This window comes from Capra hircus, chromosome 23 (genome assembly GCF_001704415.2).
Source record: "Capra hircus breed San Clemente chromosome 23, ASM170441v1, whole genome shotgun sequence".
NCBI lineage: Eukaryota > Metazoa > Chordata > Mammalia > Artiodactyla > Bovidae > Capra > Capra hircus.
The window spans coordinates 11,936,831-11,961,613 of record NC_030830.1 but is presented as its reverse complement, the minus strand read 5'-3'; positions in this window follow the sequence as shown (position 1 = coordinate 11,961,613).

The window sequence follows — 24,783 nt, the reverse complement described above, 5'->3', positions numbered from 1 at the left end:
TTTAGCCTTCTTATATCTCTGGTTAGATGTTAATACTGGTGACATGGGAGGAATTAGGAAGAAAGTGGAGAAGATTTCTGGATCTGACCCTGCCTAAGAAATTTCCAACTCCCCTATTTACTAATAAATGTTTTATAATGTACCACACACTCCAGTATAACATATAATAATGTTAATAAGAAGTATATAAAAATAATTCATTATTGTTCTTCTGGCACGGCATGTGCATGCTCGGTCATGTCTGACTCTTTGTGACCCCATGGACTATAGCCTGCCAGGCTCCTCTGTCCATGGACTTTTCCAGGCAAGGAATACTGCAGGGTTGCCATGCCCTCCCCCAAGATATGTTCCCAATCCAAGGATCGAACCAAAGTCTCTTACATCTCCTGTACTGGCAGGCAGGTTTTTTACCACTTGTGCCACCTGGGAAGCCCGTTGTTGTTCCATCAAATATTAATTGAGGGCATCCTATGCATAGAGTCCTCTGTATTCTTTGAACCATGGCCCTGATCTCAATCCCTTTAATATATAAAGTTGGAAAAAAAACTCACCTCCTTTTTTAAACCAAAATAGCTCTTCCTTATTTCCTGTCTTCCGCATTCTTTTTTGTAGCAAAGATGAGAAGTAAAAAATAATTATGATCCATCAGGACCTTTTCTGCTGAGACTGTAAGCGGTATCCAAATCCTTGATGTGTGATTCTTATCACTCACTGTTTTATTCTTGACCTGGATAGGATGCTGATTCCATCCAGTATCAGTCTATTCATGAAAAGCTCTAAACAAAAAATTATATCAAATGTAATAACAGATAAGCAGCTTGACTGAATCATGTATTTGCCACTGAGTGTCGCTGCCCTGTAATACCTGTGAGCAGGGGTAATGCGGAGGGTATGTATCCTATTCAGCAGCTGAGCCCTGATCAATGGGAGTGGAGACTGGCTATGAACAGCTGGTGTAGCCTGACCCGTGCCACCTGCTGAAACTTACCCAGGTCGGGGGGCACCTCGTGGGGGTGGAGGAGCGGTGGTCTTGCTGGTGATGTGGAGCAGCACTGAGGAAGGCACGCTGCCCTCTGTACGGGTCTCCTTGCCGCGTAGTCGCCAAGTCATGTCTGCCTCTTTGCGGCCCCATGGACTGTAGCCTGCCAGGCTCCTCAGTCCATGAGATTCTCTGGGCAAGAATAATGGAGTGGGTTGGGATTCCCCTCTCCAGGGGATCTTCGGGACCCAGGGATCAAACCCGCATTTCAGGTTCTTTACCACAAGCGCCACCTGAGAAGCCCTGTCTAGCTTAGATTTCCTCCCATTAGATCAATAAACAGCTAGATTTTCACCTTTTTTTCTTGTCACAGTCCTCAGGGCAACCCCTTCCTCCCTACCATTTCAATATTCAAATTTGCATTTGACCTTGAAGGTGAGGAATAAGTTAGCTGAGCCTTTATTACTTTAGAGTCAGTCTGAACTATGTTCTTGGCCAGGTTTCACCAGCTTTTAAACGTCAGATGAGTTGTGGAACCTTTCTGGGTCTCAGCTTTCTCATCTAAATGGAAAGAACAGTATAATAAGATAAGATATAATTATATATATTAATTATATAATATAATGTATAATAAGATAATCTTGTAGGATTATCTTCCTATGAGGAAAACGAACTTAATACCCTTAAGGCATCTAGCAAAGTGCCTCCGAAACAGGAGCCCCTTTTTATGCTGTATATTTTGTTATAGCCCAGAAGAAAGAGCGGAGACTCTGAAGAATCAGCGGTTTGGGTCTTTGGAACCAGCTGATAGTTTCAGGCATTGAAATACTGGGCATTCTACATCTCAGATTCGTCGTCTATAAAATGGTGGTGGTGGGGGGGTGGGTCTCTGAGTGCATTCAGTTCCATGATTTATGGGCAGAAGGCTGAAAGAGAATTGCAAAGAAGTCTCCAATATGTTAACTCTGAGCAATGTAAGCTTCAAATAAAGAGCACTTATAAAGCATCTGAATAAAATGTGAGGGGCAGAGAATTTCTGCAAGAGACATAGAAAACTCCTGATATTGTTTCTATGTGTCAGATAAAGAAGTGACAAATGAGGCATTTCTTGCAAATTTAAGATTGCGACAAGTTTATTCTTTTAAAAATATAACCTTTACTTTCTATTATTTTCAAAGGTAATTATATCACATTCACATTCCTTGAAGCACTTTGAAGACAACATGGGAATTGAAAGTTTTAGTATTTCCAAAGGAATTTAAAAACATTGAATTATTTCAGGCTCAGATCAAATAAAAATAACTTTTTAGGCCTCCATTGATTAAAAATTTATGTCTTGTTATCAAGCATTTCCTTCCACAGTAGTTACATACCCGCAGAACACAGTTTGAAGCTTTTTAACTGGTGGTTTTTGACAACCCCAAAGCCCTTTCTCTCCTGCCCAAATGTTGCTTGTTCGTGAAGCCCACCAAGGGGGTGGACAAGGAAAAGAGAGAGGGGAATGGTTGGCCCCGTTCAGATGAACATGTTATGTTCTTCTGTCAGAAAATGTAGAGACATTTGTGAGAAAGCTGACTTGGAAACAGAATCTATATCCGGTAGCCCCATCTGACACTGCAATCTTACTATTATAATTTTGTTAGAGAAAAACTGCCTTACAATGCTGTGTTGGATGCATGCGCGCATGCTCAGTTATATCCGACTCTTGTGACCCCACGGACCTCAGCCCACCAGACTCCTCTATGCATGTGATTTTCTAGGCAAGAATAGTGGAGTGAGTTGCCATTTCCTACTCCAGGAGATCTTCCCAACCCAGAGATCTAACTCGCGTCTCCTGCATTGGCAGACAGATGCTTTACCACTGAGGCACCTGGGAAGCCCACTGCTGTTCAGCAGCATGAGTGAGCCATAATTATTCATATGTCCCTCCCTCTTGAACCGCTTTTCCTACCCACATCCCAGCCCTCGAGGTCATCACAGAGTACCAGGCTGAGCTCCCTGTGTTAAACAGTGGCTTCCCACGAGCTATCTCTTTCACCCACGGTAGTGTATGGATGTGGGGTGGCACACTCGTAAAGAATTCACCTGCCAATGTAGGAGACTCAAGAGACTCAGGTTCGATCCCTGGGTCAGGAAGATCCTCCAGAGTAGGAAATGGCTATCCATGTCAGCATTCTTGCCTGAAAATTCCCATGCACAGAGGAGTCTGGTGGGCTACAGTCTGTGGGGATCACAAAAAATCGGACACGACAGCACGTGTGCACACATTTGCAGTGTGTACATGTAAATGCTGTTCTCTCAATGCGTCCCATCCTCTCCAGCCCCTGTTGTGTCCACAAGTACATCCTCTCCGTCTGTATCTATATTCCTGCCCTGCAAATAGGTTCATCAGTACAATTTTTCTAGATACCATAGATATGCGTTAATACACAATATTTTTTTTCTCTGATTTCCTTCACTCTGTATAACAGGCTCTAGGTTTATCCATTTCAGTTCAACTGACTCACATTTGTTCCTTTTTATGACTGAGTGATATTCCATTGTATATATGTACCACAACTTCTTTATCCATTTGTCTGACACTACAGTCTTTTATAGAGATGGTGGATGAAAGTCTCGTATGCTATTTGTATAAAAATTAATACACTTAAAGCAACATTTACAAGAAGTGGCTCCAAGTCCCCAGTCCCAGTGCCATCCTTCCGTGGTCTCTTCTGAGGTGCTCATTGTTCTGGACTGCTTTCTAGACTTCTTTCTTGTTCCAACACACTTTGTCTCTTCTCTGCCATCTTTCCCTTTAAAAATTTAAATCAGAGTAATCTCATTCCTCCCCTAGACTTTGTATTGAGTTTTAAACATTAAAATAAGGTATCATCCTTTGATTATGAAAGACCCCATGTTTGTTTATCCAACCCAGTATCAAACAGAGAGCCAAATGAGCATACTTTAGTATTTTGCTTTTGTGTAAGAATTTGTACTCCCTCCATCGTCCCGTTTGGTTAAGAATCTATTGGTTATGCCATGTGCCACCTCTGTGCTGTTGAGAGTGCAGTGAATAGATATGGGTCTCTACCTTCAAGTGGCTTTCAGTCTATGGGGGAGAAATCAAATTAGATATATGCTATCTAAGCAGTGTCTTAGACAAAATGTGTACTGGGAGGCGTTTTATCCAAGATCAGTACAACACAGTATGATAAAATTCTATTCTGTTTCCCTTGTTCACAAAGTAAGTGCGATTAGGATAGAAGATGATTTCGGCCTGATCATTCCATATTGGCTGAGGGATCAAGCCTAATTTTAGTCTCCTCACAGTCCAGTTTGACTTTTCTGAGGTGGTGCCATTCAATGTCCTGCAGGGAAATTGGGATGCGGAGGGGCAGGCAGAACAGTCTAAGGAACAGGAGTGAGAACTGGAGCACCACACTCAACTTCCTGTCTTTTTCCAGTCTAGGGAGTGGAAAGAATGAATCAAGTCTGCACGTACACACAATTTCTCAAAGCAGGCTGGTTGCCAGCTTCAATTTTGAAAATTCAATCAAGAAAATCTCTTCTTAACCTCCTCATCTTGTCTATGATTAGATTGTATAGCTCTATGATGGGTGAAATGTTCTCCGAATTTCAGGCATGGCCAGGATTCATCTTCAGAGCAGAATCTCTTTTCCAAACTCCCCGCCATACATTTGCAGGCATGCCTCGTTTTATTGTGCTTTGCGATGCTCCACCCATATTGTAATTTTACAAGTTGAAGGTTGCATCGAGCCAGTCTATAGGTGTCATTTTTCCAAAAGCTTTTGCTCACTTTGTGTATCTGTATCACATTTTGGCAATTCTTGCAATATTTCAAAGCCTCCACCAGCAAAAAGATGATGACTTGTTGAAGGCTCAGATGATGATTAGAATTTTTAGTAATATGTTTTAATTAAAGTGTGTACATTGTTAAAACCTAATGCTACTGCACATGTAATAGCCTATAGTCTATAATGTAAATGTAGCTTTTATACACACTGGGAAATCTAAAATTTACAGTATTTCTGAGGTAGGCATGTGTATATTCATAAAGTGAAAATGACATTTTAAAGCAAGAATCATCTTTATATGTTATATGTGTTCATTGTCAGGCAGGAATAAAGATGCATATATAGAGATGGCATTTTAGTAGTTGTATTCCCACAAGATACAGCATAACTCAGTAGCCATCTGAGTGTCTCAGAAACCTTTGTTTACTTATAACTTTAATAACTTCAGAAGCATAAACCTCCTACCTTATAATAAGCTTTTGAAATATTAATTACTTATATTCCTTTGTGTGTGTGTGCTAAGTCTTACTAAGTTGTGTCAGACTCTTTGTGACCTCATGGACTGTAGCTCACCAGGCTCCTCTGTTCATGAGATTTCCCAGGCAAGAATACTGGAGTGGGTTGCCATTCCCTTCTCCAGGAGATCTTCCCAACCCAGGGATCGAACCCAGGTCTTCTGCATCTCCTGCACTGTCAGGCAGATTCTTTACCACGGAGCCACCTGGGATGTGTTGCCCTGTAGGAAGCCTGGCCGTGGGGAGGCCACTGCCACCCTTCAGCTGGTCCTTCCGTTCTCCATGCTCCCTTACATCAGAAGGAATACTCAAGTACTCCTACAATCCTCTCTCAGCAGATTTTTAGTGGGAATTACCTATTCACAGATCCACTGCAAACACCCACTGCTCTGCTCAGTTCTGAATCTTGGTTCAACTGGGTATTATGTATATATTTACCAACACAATCCTGGTACAAAGCTGGCACAACAAAGTGCAATGGTTTTGTGATGGGTAATGCCATTGGTTTATTAGTAAATTCTCTTTAGGGTTGTGTACTGTAATCCAGGTTTGCTATTGGACTTTTCCTGGCCTTGACACAATGAAAAGAAACAGATTCAAATGTTGAGATACCATTGAAGAAACTATGCTGCCCTCTGGGTTATATTTTATCTCCCATATTTTACACTAAAATAGTTTCCCTTTTAACGATCACATGATACTGGATTGAGTGTGACTTGTAAAAGGAATCCCATGAAGTACCAGCACCTCTAATTTTTTGCTCCATATAAGGATGCCTTCTCTCAAAATCATTCAAAATTGGAATAGATTGCCTGGTAGGTGGTGATCCACCATCACTGGAAGTGTGCAAGCAGAGACTAGATGCCATCTGCCAAGAATGCAGTGGAAGGAATCCTTGTGTCGGATGGAATACAATATGCTCTCAAATCGCTCCCCAGTTTAAGGTGCTGTGGTTGTGTTAAGTCTCGCTTTCGTAAGATGGTAATGATTTTGTAAGATTGGAAGTTTTCATAAGATTGTGAAATGTAAGATTTCATGAGATTGTAATGATTCAGATTATGGGCGCTCACTCTTCACTTTCCACTTTTCTTCTTGTAGTCAGTTCTCTTACTTTCCCCAATTTTATTTTCATTTTAAAAAATATTCATTCCAATTTTTTTTTTTGGCTGCATCAGACTTAGCTGTGGCATGAGGGCTCTTAGTTGTGGCATGCAGGATCTAGCTCGCTGACCAGGAATCAAACCCAGGCCCCTGCAATGGGAGCCAGAGTTTTAAGCCACTGGGCCACCAGGAAGTCCCCGTTCCCCAAATTCACAGATGTGTATTTACCCTGCTCACAGCCATCTTGATGTTATCTTTCCGTTTTCCTTTGGTAGCAATCGTATCAGAAATCTGTGATGAGCAGCCCCAGGGGGAATGGGGAGGTGCTACTGCTCAAATCCAGAGCCTTGCCAACTCTGCCACTGGCTGGCAGTTTGACACAAGCAAGTTTCATGAATACAAAACCTCGGGTTTTGCCAAGTTCAAAGCCTAAGGAGTACCTACCTAATAGAGCTGCTGAAAGGACTAAATAAGAAAATAACTATAGAGACTTCCCTGGTAGTCCAATGCAGGGGGTGAGGGTTCGATCCCTGGTCAAGAAGCTAAGGTCCCACAGTTCAGTTCAGTTGCTCAGTCTTGTCCAACTCTTTGCGACCCCATGGACTGCAGCATGCTAGGCCTCCCTGTCCATCACCAACTCCTGGAGCTTAGTGAAACTCATGATCATTGAGTCGGTGATGCCAGCCAACCATCTCATCCTCTGTTGTCCCCTTCTCCTCCCACCTTCAATCTTTCCCAGCATCATGGTCTTTTCAAATGAGTCAGCTTTTCGCATCAGGTGGCCAAAGTATTGGAGTTTCAGCTTCAACATCAGTCCTTCCAACAGGCTTCAAAAAAACCAGAACATAAAAACAAAAGAAGCAATAGTTTAACAAATCCAATAAAGATTTTTCATAACTATTATAATAAAAAAAGAAAAAATTAGCCACCGAGTGTTTCGTGCAAGATATGACATTTTAAGGAATATAATTCAATATTTATTGGTTGTGGTGGTTTTTATTATTCACCTGGGTTGTCTGTTTTCAATTAGTCAGCAAATTTGTCAGTTGCCTGCCACAGATGGATGATGGATTGATTTCGAGAGCTTTGTTAATCCTTGGCATTTTACATAAGGATGCAAAAATATAATCATTATTTCCATTTATGGCCTTTCACCTATCTGTCCCTTAATTCTGTAATTCTATGAATCAAGTTAAAGGACAGCTTTACATAAAGTTTGAAATATTCCTTTTAAAAAGTAGAGTTAACATAAAATTCTTTAAATAGCCCATAATTACGAAGTACCTCCCCCTAAATTCCAGTCCCAATTTTAAAAGCCTGTGTTAACTGTAGTCTACCATGGTTACCATTGTCATCACGGAAGCTTGTTATGTTTATCTGACAGAGAATATTTGGATTTAAAAATTTTTCAGATTTTTGTTTTGTTTACAGAGCGCTGATTCATACAAAAGTGGTCGCTCCAGTTTAACGTGTGAATTATGCTTGCATGTGCGGCTTTCCTTCCCATTGAAACAGAAATGATCCCAGTGAGTGAAAAGCAAAGATAAGCTGAGAATAGAGTTGCAATCTTAGTTTGTGCAGGTGGTGTTTTGTTAATGTCCTAGTGCATGGGCATTGTATTTTCTGCACACACAGTAATAGTCAATTTTTTTAGAACATGCATTACAATGTTCGGCTTATTACAAGTCATGACAAAGCCCTGTTGGAACCAAAGAGAGGACTTATGTTCTTATATACTGAGAAGCGGTTCCCATTGAAACTCAAAGAATTTTTAGTTCAGGAAATATCAACCAGCAATTTGCTTTGTGGGTTGTTTACAGACCAGCTACTTTCTGCCTTCCATTCCTTCTGTGGCGTATTGAGAACAGGTCTTGGGTTTTGAGGTTAGTCTTCTCAAATATGTTTTGAGATGATAAAAATCACATCAGGCCCAACTGGATCTTATGTCACAAAACTCTGTGCCGGATTTCTCTCTCCCTCTTTTTATCTATTCAGAGCTAAAACAAACCACTTCATAAGAACCTCATAAATTTTTCCTTCTGTGCACGTTAGTTAAAAGACTCCTGTGCGGTGCCTCCCGCTCTGTGGGGACACCGTGTCACAAGCCGCTTGTTGGGAGATCAAAGTGGAAATCTTCGGCTGGCAGGACACCTGGTGGGTCCCCGTGATGCATCCAGGGGGCCTTCCACGTGCGTTCACCTTCAAAAGGCTAAGGGGATAGGGCACAGTTATCACAATCCATAATACATTCAAAATTCAATACAGTTTATAGAATCAAAAGTAATTACACCTTCAACAGATAAATGGCTTAGCAGCTTTCTCTGGGGCCACACCATATTAGAAAAAGTCAGCCCCCCCTTTTTTTTTGTGGTGGGGATAATTCATTCTCTTTTCTTCTGATCAGAGATGCTCTAACTTGACATTTATATCGTGAAGACAACTTCCTGACCCTTTAAAGTATTAGCTATGGAGATGGGTTGTGTTTGCTACTGTATGCTCCAGCAGAGTAGGCAAGATAGTGTTTAAGAATTAGAAAAATTTTAAATATTGCATATGCTATCTGATTCTGGGCTTCTTGGTCTTCTCCCTTTTGGGCGGCCTGGACTTGTATTCAAATAAACTGTTTCCTGCCTGTTAACTTTGGCTGGCCAAAGCTTAGTTTCCTTGCAAGATCGTTCATTAACAACTTATTTCCTTAGCAAGTCACCCTTCCTGAGTATCCAGGCTACAGGGTAATAGTATTTGAAGGTGAAAGAAACATCAAGATAACAGTTTAGTTAAGCGGTGGTGTCAACATTTAAACACTAAGAATCTGAAATTCATCCAGTATTATACATTTACTGTATAAATGTATTTATGCTGTATTCTATGTAACCTCTAACATCAAAGATTTTAAACTATCCCATTACTTCATGTGCCAATAAGACAAAAAGAAACGTGACCACTTTAAATTATGACTTTCCTTCGACAGTAAGACACATCCTGGTTTCAGAGAAATGACTAGTGTCAGACTACCGCATTAATACAAACATATCTCTCATTCATGATATATATATAACTTGCACCTGTGTCTTTCATAAACTAAACAAATACTATGAGGAATAGACCTATACATTCTAAAAGGAAATCAGGATCTCTGCTGAGATGGGAGAGGTAAGTGGCCCTCAGAAGGGGAAGTGGAAGATAGGTGGACACCAAGTTTTAAGACCTCCTTTGGCCAGAGGCTGTCCTAGGATTACAAACATATTATTTGTGCCTACCCAAGGCATGTTCTTCCAATATCCTATTCCTGTTGTGGTTCCTCCTTCTGTAGAGCTTGTGGTTCTTTTTTTTTTTTTTAACAGGGTACTACCTAAATAACAAGCTTCCCAGGTGGCTCAGTGGTAAAGAATCTGCCTGCCAATGCAGGAGATGTGAGTTCAATCCCTGGGTCAGGAAGATCCCCTGGAGGAGGAAATGGCAACCCACCCCAGTATTCTTGCCTGGAGAATCCTATGGACAGAGGAGCCTGGCAGGCTACAGACCCTGGGGTCGCAAAGAGTCAGACATGACTTAGCTACTAAACAACAGCCTAAATAATGGTGATTGTCCAAAGTTCTTCAATTTCAAAAGATTCACTTTGGGACAGCACTGCTGGTGGCTGTTCCCCAGCCTCCTGCCCTCAAATACCCGGGAGAGGAGTGAGTCTGGAAGCAGCTTCTCCCGTCTGCTCAGCAGAACCATCTCTGGAGCTTGGGAGATGGGTCTTCACAGGGAAAGGCTGGCATCCTTGGTCTAAAAACGACAGACAGTTATTAGAAATCAAGGAGGATGAGAACGTCAGGACCATTGATAGGGCATTTGTTTTGAGGTGTCTACTAATGTATGGCAAAGGCTATCACTGTGAAATACGCACATTCCAATAATTTTCACTTGATACTTCCTTGGTAGGACACATGTGGTCTGTAGGTGCAACTTTGAGGAGATCTGGTATTTGTCATTCCGGTTCTATTTGACTGCTGACTTGCTTTACAAATTTACCTTCCTTATATAGATGCTTATTGTCTCCAAAGGCAAAATCTAACAGTTCAGTCTCCAATGACAAGGAAAGACAGAGGAAGTGCATCAACAAGAACCTTAGAAACCACCATCATTTAGTGAATGTCTTGCTTTTGTTACTCAATATTTCCCGTTCTATTCGAAAAGCTCAAAATTAAGATAATAGCTTCACAAAACTGATTCAGAAATATTAATTACTTCTTAGCTTGTTTCTAGACTTATTACAATTCATTATTTTCTTCTGATGTGGTAAATGTTGTCACACTTTGGAGCTGGTATGCTGTGCCATTATCAATTTTTATAAGGCTTCCTTTACATGATTGTATCACTTTGATTTTTAAAATGTCTTCATTTATTTCCTGGAAGTTATTGAGCTGACATAAAAAAGCCATTCTTTAATGGGAGTGAATTTTCATATGCTATTTTCATCAAACCTCATCCTTAGATACTGTGTTTGGCCCTGTGTCAGGCATTAAACTCCCTTCGTTGCAGTCTCTTTCTTATTCTAAGTGCTTACAGGTAAACACTTAGCCAATTAAGGGTCTAATAAATGTATATCATTTATATTGGTCATATATTATGCATTGTAATATAGGATGCATATTATTGATCATTTTTATAAATGCTTCCAAGACCATATTATAGTAAATAAAGGAAAGTGTTTTCAACCTAAATCTATGCATCACAAAGCAAAAGGAAGAAATTGTTGGTTTTCCTGTTTTACTTTGTGGCAGACAATCACTGTTTAATTTCAATCAAAAAATTCCCTTTGGTGATGGAATTTAATCTATTGGGTTACTGTGGTCTTGTCAGTTTCCTTCTTGCATTTGAGTTAGATTGGCCACCCCAGTACTCTTGCCTGGAAAATCCCATGGATGGAGGAGCCTGGTGGGCTGCAGTCCATGGGGTCGCACAGAGTCGGACACGACTGAGTGACTTCACTTTCACTTTTCACTTTCATTCATTGGAGAAGGAAATGGCAACCCACTCCAGCGTTCTTGCCTGGAGAATCCCAGGGACAAGGGAGCCTGCTGGGCTGCTGTCTACGGGGTTGCACAGAGTCGGACACGACTGAAGCTACTTAGCAGCAGCAGCAGCAGCAGCAGCAGCCAGTACTGTTTACTTCTCTGCTGGCTCTCAGGTCTGTTCCCATGCATCTATGCTCTCCTCTCATGAACAGTTGTTGTTGTCTGCAAACTTGATTTAACAGACACTCTTGCCAACTGGCTTCCTTATATTCTTCCAGCAGGAGACTCTCCTGGAGAATAGAGATAATAAGGTGGGAATAAGAGCTAGAACGTTTTTTTTCCTTTTTGGTTTCAGCAGAATCACGCCCCTCCTCTGGTCTTGGAAAATGATGCCAGTGGTGCACGTGTGGTCCCTGCCAAGTTGCTTCAGTCGTGTCCGACTCTTTGCAACCCCATGCGCTATAGCCTGCCAGGCTCCTCTGTCCGTGGGATTTTCCAGGCAAGAATACTGGAGTGGGTTGCTGTGCCCTTCTCCAGGGATTTTCCTGACCCAGGGATCAAACCCATGTCTCTTAAGTCTCCTGCATTGTCAGGCAGGTTCTTTACCACTAGTGCCACCTGGGAAGCCCACCAGTGGTGTAGTCTCCACCAACAGCAAGAGCTTATACAGCAGGTTTAATAACAGAGGTCATGGGCTCTTAGAAACTATTTCCCTCTTACTTTTCCTGCTAATGTGGTGGAATTACCATCTTGCAACACCAATTACACCCTCCTTTAAAAAAAAAATTCCTTCAATATATTAAAAAATATTCCTTTAGCTCTTCCGATGTTTAGTAACCAATTTTCTGTATTGTTACCTCCATTTAAAATTCTTCCATTTATTTCTATGTCCCTGTCTGCCTGACCAATGCATCTTATAAAACCATACAGACTCTTCGAACACAGAGGGGAAATACCTGAATGAGGAATCCTGAGACCTTGATTGTTCATGTAGCTCTCAGTTAATGAACAAATATTATGAAACTTCCATAGGCAACACACTGCAGTAAGTTCTTGAAGAACAAAGAATATAAAGATAGTGCATTTCAACTACATAAGCTGCCAATTTATAATGCAAAACAGTTTTATTTGGACTTTTATTATTCATCTTTACTCAGTTTGCACAAATTTGGTAAAATAAGCCCCCTCTAGGACCCTCGCCTTTCTTCCCCATCCATATAGCACCTGGAGTGACTGCCTGTTACTCACTACTTCCCACTGTCTTATTTCATCAATTGCATTAACACTCATGAAAAGCGGGGACCACCACCACGTTATAAAGGTTCTTCCTCCCTCCTCTATAGAGCTCCGATATCTGCAAATTCTGGAAACCCATTTTTTCTATTCATCTCCACTTTGTTAGAATGCCCAATAAATCTCTCACCCAGTCCACTGCAGGGAGAAGGCAATGGCAACCCACTCCAGTACTTTTTCCTGGAGAACCCATGGACAGAGGAGCCTGGTAGGATGCAGTCCATGGGGTTGCAATGAGTTGGACACGACTGAGCAACTTCACTTTCACTTTTCACCATGCATTGAAGAAGGAAATGGCAACCCACTCCAGTGTTCTTGCCTGGAGAATCCCAGGGATGGAGGAGCCTGGTAGGCTGCCATCTATGGGGTCACACAGAGTCGGACACGACTGAAGCGACCTAGCAGCAGCAGCAGCAGTCCACTGCAGCAATTTTAGTAATGTACCTGTTTCAAGTTTTATTCTTTCTTAATTGGAGGGTAATGCTTTACAAAGATGTGTTGGTTTCTGTTGTACAACAAAGTCAATGAGCCATAACTATACATATATGTGTATGCTGCTGCTGCTAAGTTGCTTCAGTCGTGTTCGACTCTGTGCGACCCCATAGACGGCAGCTCACCAGGCTCCTCCGTCTCTGGGATTCTCCAGGCAAGAACACTGGAGTGGGTTGCCATTTCCTTCTCCGATGCATGAAGGTGAAAATTGAAAGTGAAGTCGCTCAGTCGTGTCCGACTCTTAGCGACCAATGGACTGCAGCCCACCAGGCTCTCCATCCATGGGATTTTCCAGGCAAGAGTACTGGAGTGGGGTGCCATTGCCTTCTCCGATATGTGTGTATATATATGTATATATATACATCCCCTCCCTCTTGAGCTTCCCCTCTCCCATTTCACCTCTCTGGGTCATCACAGAGCACCAGGCTGGGCTCCCTATGTTAAACAGCAGCTTCCCACTAGTGATCTCTTGTACGCATGATAGTGTATACATGTTAACCATATGTTCTCAGTTTGTCTCACCCTCTCCTTTTCCTGCTGTGTCCACAGATCTGCTCTCTGCGTCTGAGTCTCTCTTTCTGCCCTGCAAATAGGTTCAACAGTACCATTTTTCTGGATCCCATCTGCTTAGCTGCCTCTTTGTGACTCCATGGACTGTAGTCCTCCATGTTCCTCTATCCATGGGGATTCTCCAGGCAAAAATATTGGAGTGGGTTGCCATGCCTTCCTCCAGGGGATCTGCCCAACCCAGGGATTAAACCCAGATTTCCTGCATTGCAGGCAGAGTCATCTGAGCCACCAGGGAAGCCCTCTAGATCCCATGTATGTGTGCAAATATATATTTGTTTTTCTCTTTCTGACTTCCTTCACTCTGTATAACAGGCTCTGGTATTTCTTCGTGACCCCATGGACTGTAGCCTACCAGGCTCTTCCATCCATGGGATTTTCCACGCAAGAGTACTGGAGTGGGGTGCCATTGCCTTCTCCGTATTTAATGATGAGGAGAGTCCTTTCTCTGTTTCGCTGCAATGCCACAGACTCTGAAAGCCCTGGGTGCTATTTTCTAGTTTGTTTCTCCTCAGTCACCTCATATCGTAGTTGCATGGGATTTAAGCTTCGTGGAAACAATTACTTCTGGTAAGCTCACGCTTCTAGCTCTTTTAAGTTGCAAACCAAGGTTAAAGAGATTCTTATGAAAAGTTACCTCAAGCAATGTTTAGAAGTAAATCACTCTGAGATGTTTAAAAAGTTACATGGGGTTAAATGAATAAACTTCCAACAGATCAGTTATTTTTTCTTTATATTTTAGTTTTTAAACTATAAAAGGATGATAACATGTTTACAGGAGACTTGGAGAATACACAACAAAGTTACATATAGTTCCACTATATATTACAGTTACTTTAAGTAGAAAAGTTAAGATTTTCAGTTGGATTTTCAATATCAAACTCTCAAAAATAGTAGAATGAATAGACAGCAAAGTAGAAGGATAGAGTAGACATAAAAACCACTATAAACCAATTCAACATAATTAAGATTTATACAATTTTCACACAACAGCAGGATACAAATTCTATTCAAGTTCCCATAGACTATAAACCATGAGACACAGGAACATATCCAGGGACATAAAATAAGGTACAAAAATTTCATCATCTAAAGGTATTGAAATCCTACAGAGTCCCAGCAGATCAATTATTAGGTAGTAAACATGTACTGTCAATGGGCTACTAATAAGTCTCTCCTGTGTTAATTATTTGATCATTATTCTTTGGTTTTTACTGAACTGTACTTATGTGCCTGTACACACATGTGCACACACACACACATGAAGTTGTGCATTAAAGTTCCATTTCTTACACCATTTACTTTTGGGTGTGCCAGTAGGAACCTCTGAGGGACCACATCACAGGGATCCAAGGAAAGGGAGAAAAGCTAATTTTTCAACCATTTTATTGTTGCTCTCATGCCTGCAAAAAAGGCCTATACAGTAGCACAGGGCTTTAGGGCAAAGCTCACTGCAATCGCTTTCTCTTCTAAGTCCATCTCAGAGTTAATCATTTCCTCCAAGGAGGTGGTGCTGTAATAAAGATAATTAAATTGAAATTTAATATAGTGGGGCATTGCACGATAGCTTTATATCAGATGAGGGTTCGGAGAGAAGCCATTACTGGGAGGGTGGATTGTATGGTATGTAATTAACAATTATGTTTGTCAGGTTTATGAAACAGAAAATTAATAACACAGAGACTAAAACAGTGAACAAAGCTGCAGATTCGGAGTCAGGTGGCTGGGCTATCATTTACCCCTACAGCAATGGTGGCTTTCTTTTTAGGAGCATCAGATCATACTGATTTCCTCATAGTATCTTTAGGGTTTTCTATGTATAGTATCATGTCATCTGCAAACAGTGAGAGCTTTAAACTTCTTCTTGTCCCATCTGGATTCCTTTTATTTTTTTTTTCCTTCTCTGATTGCCATAGCTAGGACTTCCAGAACTATGTTGAGTAAAGTGGTGAAAGTGGACACACTTGCGTTGTTCCTGATCTTAGAGGGAGTGTTTTCAATTTTTCACCTTTGAGAATAATGTTTGCTGTGGGCTTATCATATATGGCCTTTACTATGTTGAGGTAGGGTCCTTCTATGCCCATTTTTTGGAAGAGTTTTAATCACAAAAGGGTGTTGAATTTTGTCAAAGGCTTTTTTCTGCATCTATTGAGATTATCATATGGTTTTTATCTTTCAGTTTGTTATCACATTGGTGTATAACAAATGGTGTATCACATTGATTGATTTGCATATATTGAAGACTCCTTGCCTCCCTGGAATAAACCCAACTTGATCATGGTGTATGAGCTTTTTAATGTGTTGTTGAATTCTGTGTGCCAGAATTTTGTTGAGGATTTTTGCATCTATGTTCATTGGTGATATTGGCCTCTAGTTTTCTTTTCTTGTGTTGTCTTTGTCTGGTTTTGGTATCAGGGTGATGGTGGCCTTGTACAATGAGTTTGAAAGTGTTCCTTCCTCTGCAATTTTTTGAAGGAGTTTTAGAAGGATAGGCATTAGCTCATCTCTAAATGTTTGATAGAATTAACCTATGAAGCCATCTGATCCTGGGCTGTTGTTTTTTGGGAGATACTTGATCACAGTTTTGATTTCAGTGCTTGTAATTGGGTTCTCATAATTTCTATTTCTTCCTAGTCAGTCTTGGAAGACTGAACTTTTCTGAGAATCTGTTCATTTCTTCCAGGTTATCCATTTTATTGCCAGATAGTTGCTCATAATAATCTCTTATAATCCTTTGTATTTCTGCATGACAATGTTGTAACCTCTCTTTTTTCATTTCTACTTTTGTGGATTTGATTCTTCTCTGTTTTATTCTTGAGTCTGGCGAAAGGTTTGTCAATTTTGTTTATCTTCTCAAAGAACCAGCTTTTAATTTTATTAATCTTTACTATTGTTTCCTTCTCAAATTTTTAAATTCCTTTCACTCCCAGCCTAAGATATTTTTCCTCCAAAGAGCAGTGACTCTCAATCTCCACTGCATATTAAGAATCAATTAAGTGTGTAAAAATCCTGGTGCCCAGGCATACTCCAATCATAGTAAAACTTCTGGGGGGTGGGGGGACTCTTCTCGTGGTCCAGTGGTTAAGAATCCCCCTTGCAATGTAGGGGATGCGGGTTCAATCCTTAGCCGGGGAACTAAGATCCCACTTGCCACCGAGCAACTAAGCCTACCCGCTTTGTAGCCAGCAGGCCACAGCTAGAGAGTCTGTGCATTGCAACTAAGACCCGATGCAACCAAAAATTAGTAAGTAAATAATCGTAACGATAAACTTCCAGGCGTGGGACCCAGACCTCTGTATTTTGGAAAACTCTCCAGGTGATCTCCAAGTGCTGAAGACCACAATAGTAAATGCTTGTTTAGTATGATTGATTTCGCTGGAGGAAGGTGTTAGGTTAAAAGAAAAAGGGATCAGGGAAAAGAACAGGAAAGAATAATTGCATAATAAGTATTCACAGGCAGGATCCTTCTTGACAAATAAAAGTGTGCAGAATTTGCCCACCAGTTGGAAGCATTATTGAGACTGAGTGGCTGTTACTAATGTTTAGACACCTTTGCTTCTAGGACAAGCAGCTCTGAGAAATCTTGTCTCCTCCCAGCCATCCACTCCATGGCAGTGGATGTTTTAAGGTTTTTGAAGGAGGCCAGTGCTGCTACTGCTAAGCCACTTCAGTCGTGTCTGACTCTATGTGACCCCATAGACAACAGCCCACCAGGCTCCCCCGTCCCTGGGATTCTCCAGGCAAGAACACTGGAGTGGGTTGCCATTTCCTTCTCCAATGCATGAAAGTGAAAAGTGAAAGTGAAGTCACTCAGTCATGTCCGACTCTTTGAGACCCTATGGACTGCAGTCTACCAGCCTCCAAATTATTGTGGGCAAATGCCTGCCCTATCCTTGCCAATTAGGGCCCTGGTAGGCTCCATGGGAGGGAGGAAATTGTGGTCACGGTGGTGATCCCTCAAAAAACTGAAGCATGGATGCTTGGCAAATTCCTGTGCTAACCCTGCCTTCCAGAACCACAGTAGGGTCTGGAGACATGTGCCGAAATTGAATGCTTTCAGAGTCAAATCAGGCAGTTCTTGGTCTGAGGTCTGAAGTGAGAAGCTGATTTTATTTATTTACATGTACATATATGTCCATCCAGGGCTTCCCTGGTGGCTCAGCAGTTAAGAGAATTCACCTGCAATGCAGGAGACACAGGAGATGTGGGTTTGATCCCTGGGTGAGGAAGATTCCCTGGAGGAGGGGAGTTTAAGAGGCCATCAAACTAGAATAGACTGGACTGGGGTGAGTGTGTTATTTATTTGCCTAATTTATCTGCAGTACAATATGTATTTTGAAGCTACTCTTCTGGTGATTCTGATTTGCTTTTATTAAGAAACTTTGAATTTGACAACAGAAAATGATCTAAATAAACTTTCAGGAACTACTTAATAAGTAAGTGAATTTTGCCTTTTCTCTGGAATTTGAGCATATCTTGTACTGAAGATGATGGGGGAAAATAGTCTTGTATAGGAGTTGGCCTGCTTCCTGGAATTTATATGCTGAAAAGGTCTTTATTTTTCTTTTCAATTTTAATACAAACTATGGACGAGGAAATGGCAAACCACTCCAGTATTCTTACCTGGAAAATCCCATGGACAGAGGAGCCTGGTGAGCTATAGTCTATGAGGTCACAAAGACACATCTGAATGACTGAGCACACACACACACTCACACATGCACACATTAAAAGCTAGGTAGATAAACACTGTCTTGCTCCATTATAATCATACTTGGAGGAAACAGCATATTTGTATATTTCTAACTCTGATCAATGTGATTTTAAAGTTTTTTTCCATGCCATCATATACAATGACACCACAGACTTTGATAACATTTATACTCCCTCAGATCAGTTTTACCCGCAGTAAATTTTTCTAAAAAGATTATTCAGATTTTTTCAGTTATTAAATCAAGAGAAGAGGAAAAGTAATTATGCAAGTGACTAAGAACAAAAGACTAAATCTGCTAAAATATTAAAGCCTTAAAATTTAAATTGGGTTAATCACATTTATCAATACAACTCATTTTTAATTTGCTTTCTCTTTTGTTAAATACTACTGCTTAAATTACTGGACTATGGCTGAGTGTAGGAAACCAAATAACTAGAATGTAACCTTGCAGCATTGGCTCCTTCAGCTATTTTTGGTGGTACCTGGGATGACTACCCAGACTTGACAAGTAGCTGTCCACTGATACCAGCTTTGTAATGCTTGATTTGATGCCCTCGAATTGTCCTGGTCTTGTAGAATCAGACCTAAAATCTCAGACTGTCAAAGTGACCCTAAATTTCCTTCCATCAGAATATTTAGATTTTTGAGACAGATACACACTTTGTTGTTATTGTTTAGTCACTAAGTTGTGTCAGACTCTTTGCAACCCCATGGACTGTAACCTGCCAGGCTCCTTTGTCCATGGGATTTCCCAGGCAAGAACACTGGAGTGGGTTGCTATTTCCTTCTCCAGGCGATCTTCCTGAACCAAGGATCGAACCTGCATCTCCTGCATTTCTGGTGGATTCTTTACCACTGAGCCACCAGGGAAGCCCACAGATACACACTACAGTATATAAAATAGATAAACAAGGACCTATTGTATACAAGAAACTTCTATCTTGTAATAACCTCTAAAGGAAATGAATCAGAAAAAAAAATGTATATGTATAACTAGCTTTGCTGTACATCTGAAACATTGTAAATCAACTAGACTTCAATGAAAAAAGTACATTTGGATTTTTGGAGCATATAAAGATTGGAGACTTGTTAACAAGTAGTTCACATATATTCATGATTATTATGTAAATAGTAAAAAAAATGAATTTCTGAAGTTGAAAGTACTAGTGATCTAATTTTTAATCTCATCAGAAAGCATGACTTTTGAAATGTTTAATTCTACCCTTAACATGTTGACCAAGGTCAAAGTCAAATTTCTATGAACAACTTCTGGGTAAGGTAAAGTTTCAGGAAGAGATAAAATTATGTAAGAGATATATTTTTGACTTATTCATAATTCAATGAGTTCACCAAGATTGTAATTTTTATACTGTCAGCAAATCAAAAAATATTCTTCCATACACAGAAAAGCATTTCTCAATCATTAGCAACATATAAAACCAAAAATAACTTTGGAAACTTTCAATTGAGTATCTGATATTGATCAGGCCCTGTTTTTCTATTTTCACAACTGTTTCACACTCAGGGGTAGCAGGGAAAATAGCCCAGGAACCATGGGGTCACAAAGAGTTGGACACGACTGAGCAACTGAACTGAACTGAAGCAACTATAGCTTCTTTGACTGAAAGTGTGGTTGGTTGGGGTAAATTTGAATTTTTGGCTCAATGGCTGGCAATGGCCAGTAAGGAATTCACTTCCTCCTTCACCGAAAGAAGTGCTGCTCCCAGAAGTGCATAGAAAACACCATCACTATTAACGCTGGTTATTCAGAGAATTTGGTATAATATCTCTTTTATGAAAACTTTTAGATAGCTTCTAGATTCTGAGAGTTCCAGTTTATATGAGGTTGGAAAGGGATATTCCAAGACTGGTGATTGACTCTTTCTGCTGGGAGATTGGAAAGATGAGGGACATAGAATGAGCCCTGGGTGGGGCTGGATAAGCACAGGCAACCTCTTCCTTGTCTCCATGGACCCTCCAGTGGAGCTGTTTAAAGGTCCACTCAAAGAGCCCCCAGTAAAAAAGACCACGAGCAAGCTGGCACCCTTGCCCTTCAGCAGCTGAGCATAGCCAAGGAGATGCTGAGGTACAAGACATGTGCATTTGTGCGAACTGCAAAGTTTGTGTTTGCCCATTACTCATCCAGGGACCATGGTCTCAGAATCAATGCCTTGAGTGCCAAAGTATGTGGCACTCATCCCAACATGAGTCCTGTAGGTGGGAAATAGGGAATCCAGGGATGAGAGGAGGGGGGTACATTTCTGAAGAGACCCTGAATCCCTTTGTGTATGTACGTGTATTGTATACTTATGTCCCTTTGCTGAATGCGCCTTCTGTTGGCATGCATGCTATCTGTGGGGTGACTGCCCTAACAAATGTTTTCATGTTTTGTAAAGTAGAGCTTCATTATTTCTGACAAAACTGATATTTAAAAAACCTACTTGGGTTTGAAACCTGATTTCAAGAAGTTTCAATATACTTGATAATTTAAGAAAAAGAAGAACTAGTAGAGCCTTTAAGAAAATCAACCATTGTAAATGGCTGAAAGGTTTTAAAAACATTAAAAAAATACATATTTACTCATATGGAAGTACTTCATAGATCATAAACAGCAAGAATTTGGAGAAATTGTCATTGCAAAGCCTTAGCTAGAAATTATGTGTAGCCACTTAAAGGTTAAACTATGGTATAAAAAGGATATATTCCGAGAAGCAAGCTCAAATTTCTCCTCAAATATTTTGATATATTATTAGGTTTTATAAAAAATTAATCTTGCTTAATACTTGCCATTTTTCTTACCTCAATTTTATAAGTAAAATAAAAGAATATTTTTAACCAAACCCCAAATAGATATTCTTGAATTCCTTTCCATTTACCACAGTGTATTTTAAAACTATTGTCATTTTCTATGTGCTTCACAGGGGAAAAAAAAAGCTTGGGAAAAACTCACTTATACAATTCCGAATATCTGTGCCTATGCTTAAAGGATGTACTTAAATACCTAGCTATCATCTATCTGTCTGTCTAGATGGCAGCAGTAAAAGCATCTCTCGTCTTCATACTTTTTCCTCCCTTAATCACTCACAAGTGCATGAATATGCATTTTCCCTTCAAAGCATAGTACAGAGCAGAATATTCATTATGAGACAAGATATATTAATGCCATTCTGATGAAAGAATGTCCCATAAGCCTATATGTGTGCATATACAAACCCCCAGGGCTGAGGAAGTTCTCCAAGTATAGATTGTAGGTGAATAAAAAACTAAAAGCAATTTAAAGCCAAGCCAAGCATTGTAGGTTAATTTTGAACTTTTTCATTAATTCTGTGATGCCATAAAGTTTCAATCAGAACTAAAGGAAAATGGACAGTATAAAAGATGATCAATCCCCTGCATCTCAAGTCCTGCAATGTCCAAAATATCCAAAAACGTCTATGTATGTATATATGTGTGGTGAGTCATTCATTTCCTCCCTTCCATCACTAATTTACTTACTCGAGTAGATTTCTCTGAAGTCATCTATCACTTGGGCAATTAGCTCCTATTATTTTAGATCTGAGACACCAAAATACCTGCTAGCTCTCCTGGCACTCTGATGTGATTCTGAGGTTGTAAATGCCTCCCAATTAACAAAGACTTTTCATTATTTTGAACTCTCTGTGTCACTGCCTTTGTTTTTCCTAGAAGACAAAATGACAAGGTTTTTCAAATGCATTTTCTTATTTTCTGCAATATGTATTTTTAAATCACACTGACAGTTTTATTCCACGGCTCAGCAGCAATTGCTCAGCTCTCAGGAACAACTCTATCCCCGCAAAAGCACTCAGGGAAGAAGAGGTGTAAGGAGACGGATTTCAGCTTCATGCTTTGGAGGAGTTGTTGTAAATCATGATATGGGAGGAGGAAGACAGATATAAAAATGATGAAATGCACCTTGATAGGAGTGTGTTTTTAATCACTATTTTGCTAGGCAGGTGCAGTTCTTACAACTTTTTCTCACTGGGGCTATACTTGATGAAGTTCGCATGCCAGCATCATCTGTAGGATCAATGCCTACTCTCTTCTGCACAGGACCACGCTCACTGTGCTTCACAGAGAGCAGAATTCAGGCCTGGACTCTTTCAGGAGATGCCTAACCTTTCCAAGACAAGGCTTCTCCCAATCTTCCCTATGTTGTGAAGGGTTTGTTTATAAGGTGATGTCAGCCTTGTAGCTATGGGACTACTTCCTGAATTGCTTAGAGTTAGCTACAATTTACCAGCCTCTGAAGTGGCATTAAGGCACTGTTCATTTTTTAATGAGTATTAAATTTACTTTTAGCCAAACCCTCTAGCTGACAATGAAGTGCTCGCTGGGCTTGCTATTGGCTCGCTCTTTGCTAATCGCTCTGCTCCTGGTAATTACTCTCTTTTTCTCTTTGGATGCAGGGGCTTAATATGTTTGAGACTTGTACTTAATTTCAAAAGTAGGAACAGCAGTAAAACTCTCCAGATTTCAAGTCTCTGAGTAGAGTCTCTCCTCAATTATGAAGCAGACTCACATTGTGTAGTAGAAAGAACAAGGGTTGTAGTAGAAGGTCTAGGTTGACCTCCGTCCTGACTCCATCAGCAAACTGCCCCCTTGTGGACCAAATCCAGCCCACCATCTCTTTTGGTTCTAATAGATTGCGGCTTAATTTTTTGTTTATTTTTTTCTACACTTTTTAATGTTCAGGGAAGAAAATAATAATAATAAAAAACCCCCACAAACATTTCATGATTATATACAGTTCAGATTTCAGTGTTGCTAAGTGAAATGCCCTCTAATAGTCACACCCACTCATTCACTCATGTTCTGTGGCTGCTGCTTCATTTTAACAGTAGAGTTGAGTAGTTGCAAGAGCAGCTGTACGGCTCACGAAGCCTAAACTATTTACTCTTTGGCCCTTTACAGAAGAAATTTGCTGATCCCTTATTCTAACAGTTGATTGATCCTAGAGCATTAATCTACTCTCAAAATCTCAGTCGATTCGTCTGCGGACAGGGATCAATAACATGGCTACATCACAGAGCTATTGTGGAGAACAAATGAGGTCGTTAATCTCTCAGCATTTGGAAATCTCATTGTTAAAAAACCCAGAATTATTGGTTTTTAGCTGATTAAAAAGAATTACTGAGTATTAGTTATTTTGTTCCGATAGTTGTAATATCCTCCCACCAATTTGACTGAGTTTATTTTTAAATAGATGATACGTAATCTATTTAATACATTGATAGATGTTAGGTAGGATTCAGAAAAAGGCATTTAACAGCATTTACACAAATACTCTGGAGAAGGGATTGGCTGCCCACTCCAGTATTCTTGCCTAGAGAACCCCATGAACAGAGAAGCCTGGTGGGCTACAGTGCATGGGGTTGCAAAAAAGACATGACTTCGTGACTAAACAACATACGGGTACTTATTAGATGTCTCCCGTAAACCAGGTACCCATCCTTGAAGGTAGATTTTGTAAAAATGCAACTCCTTCATTCTGTCCGAATACCTCTGGGAAAAAGTTCTCAAAAGCGTATCTACATGTATAATTTTTTACACTTGACCTACTTATGATGCATCCATGCATCCTTTTAATTGTTCCCAGATCACTAAGGGAAGACAAAGTAAATCCGCATTCTTCAAACACATTTGGGCTCTTTCTACAATTGCATATAAAAGAGAGGGAACAATCAAGGTATTTATTCTATTCCTCAAACTTAGGTGATATCTACCTTTATAGCAAACTTTAATAATTAAGGAGGTTGTTTAAGTTTTTCACCTCAAATTTTCCTCCCTCTCTCCCCCTCCTTACACACAAGCTTTTGGATAAAAATCCAATAAAGATTTCTTTTCTGATGAGATGAAGGCATTTGCCACGCTGCTAATGAAGGAAGAAATAGAGGAAATCCATTTGGTTCTTTTCTGATTCTTGTCCAAAAGCAATTGCCTCCCGCTGTGGACTGTTCTCAGTGTTCAAACAGCGCTGGTCTAGGTCCAAACCTTCAGTCTATTTTGATCTCAGAGAGCTCACTTCTTTGATGTCTATCAGCAGCTTCTAAAGTGCTGTGCCAGGTTTAATCAAAGGTACATAGCTTCAGCAAGAATAAATGGCGAGAAATGATCACAGTGCCGCATGCGAGGGCTTTAAGCAGCCTCCAGACTTTGCTGGGCTGGGCCCCCTCCTCAGAGGACAAATGCAGGAACCCTAGAGCGTCTCTCTCAGATGAAATAATTGCAGAAAAACACAACAAAAGGGAAGCAGGCCGATATTCTCAAGCCCTCTGATTCCGCTATGCAACAGATACTC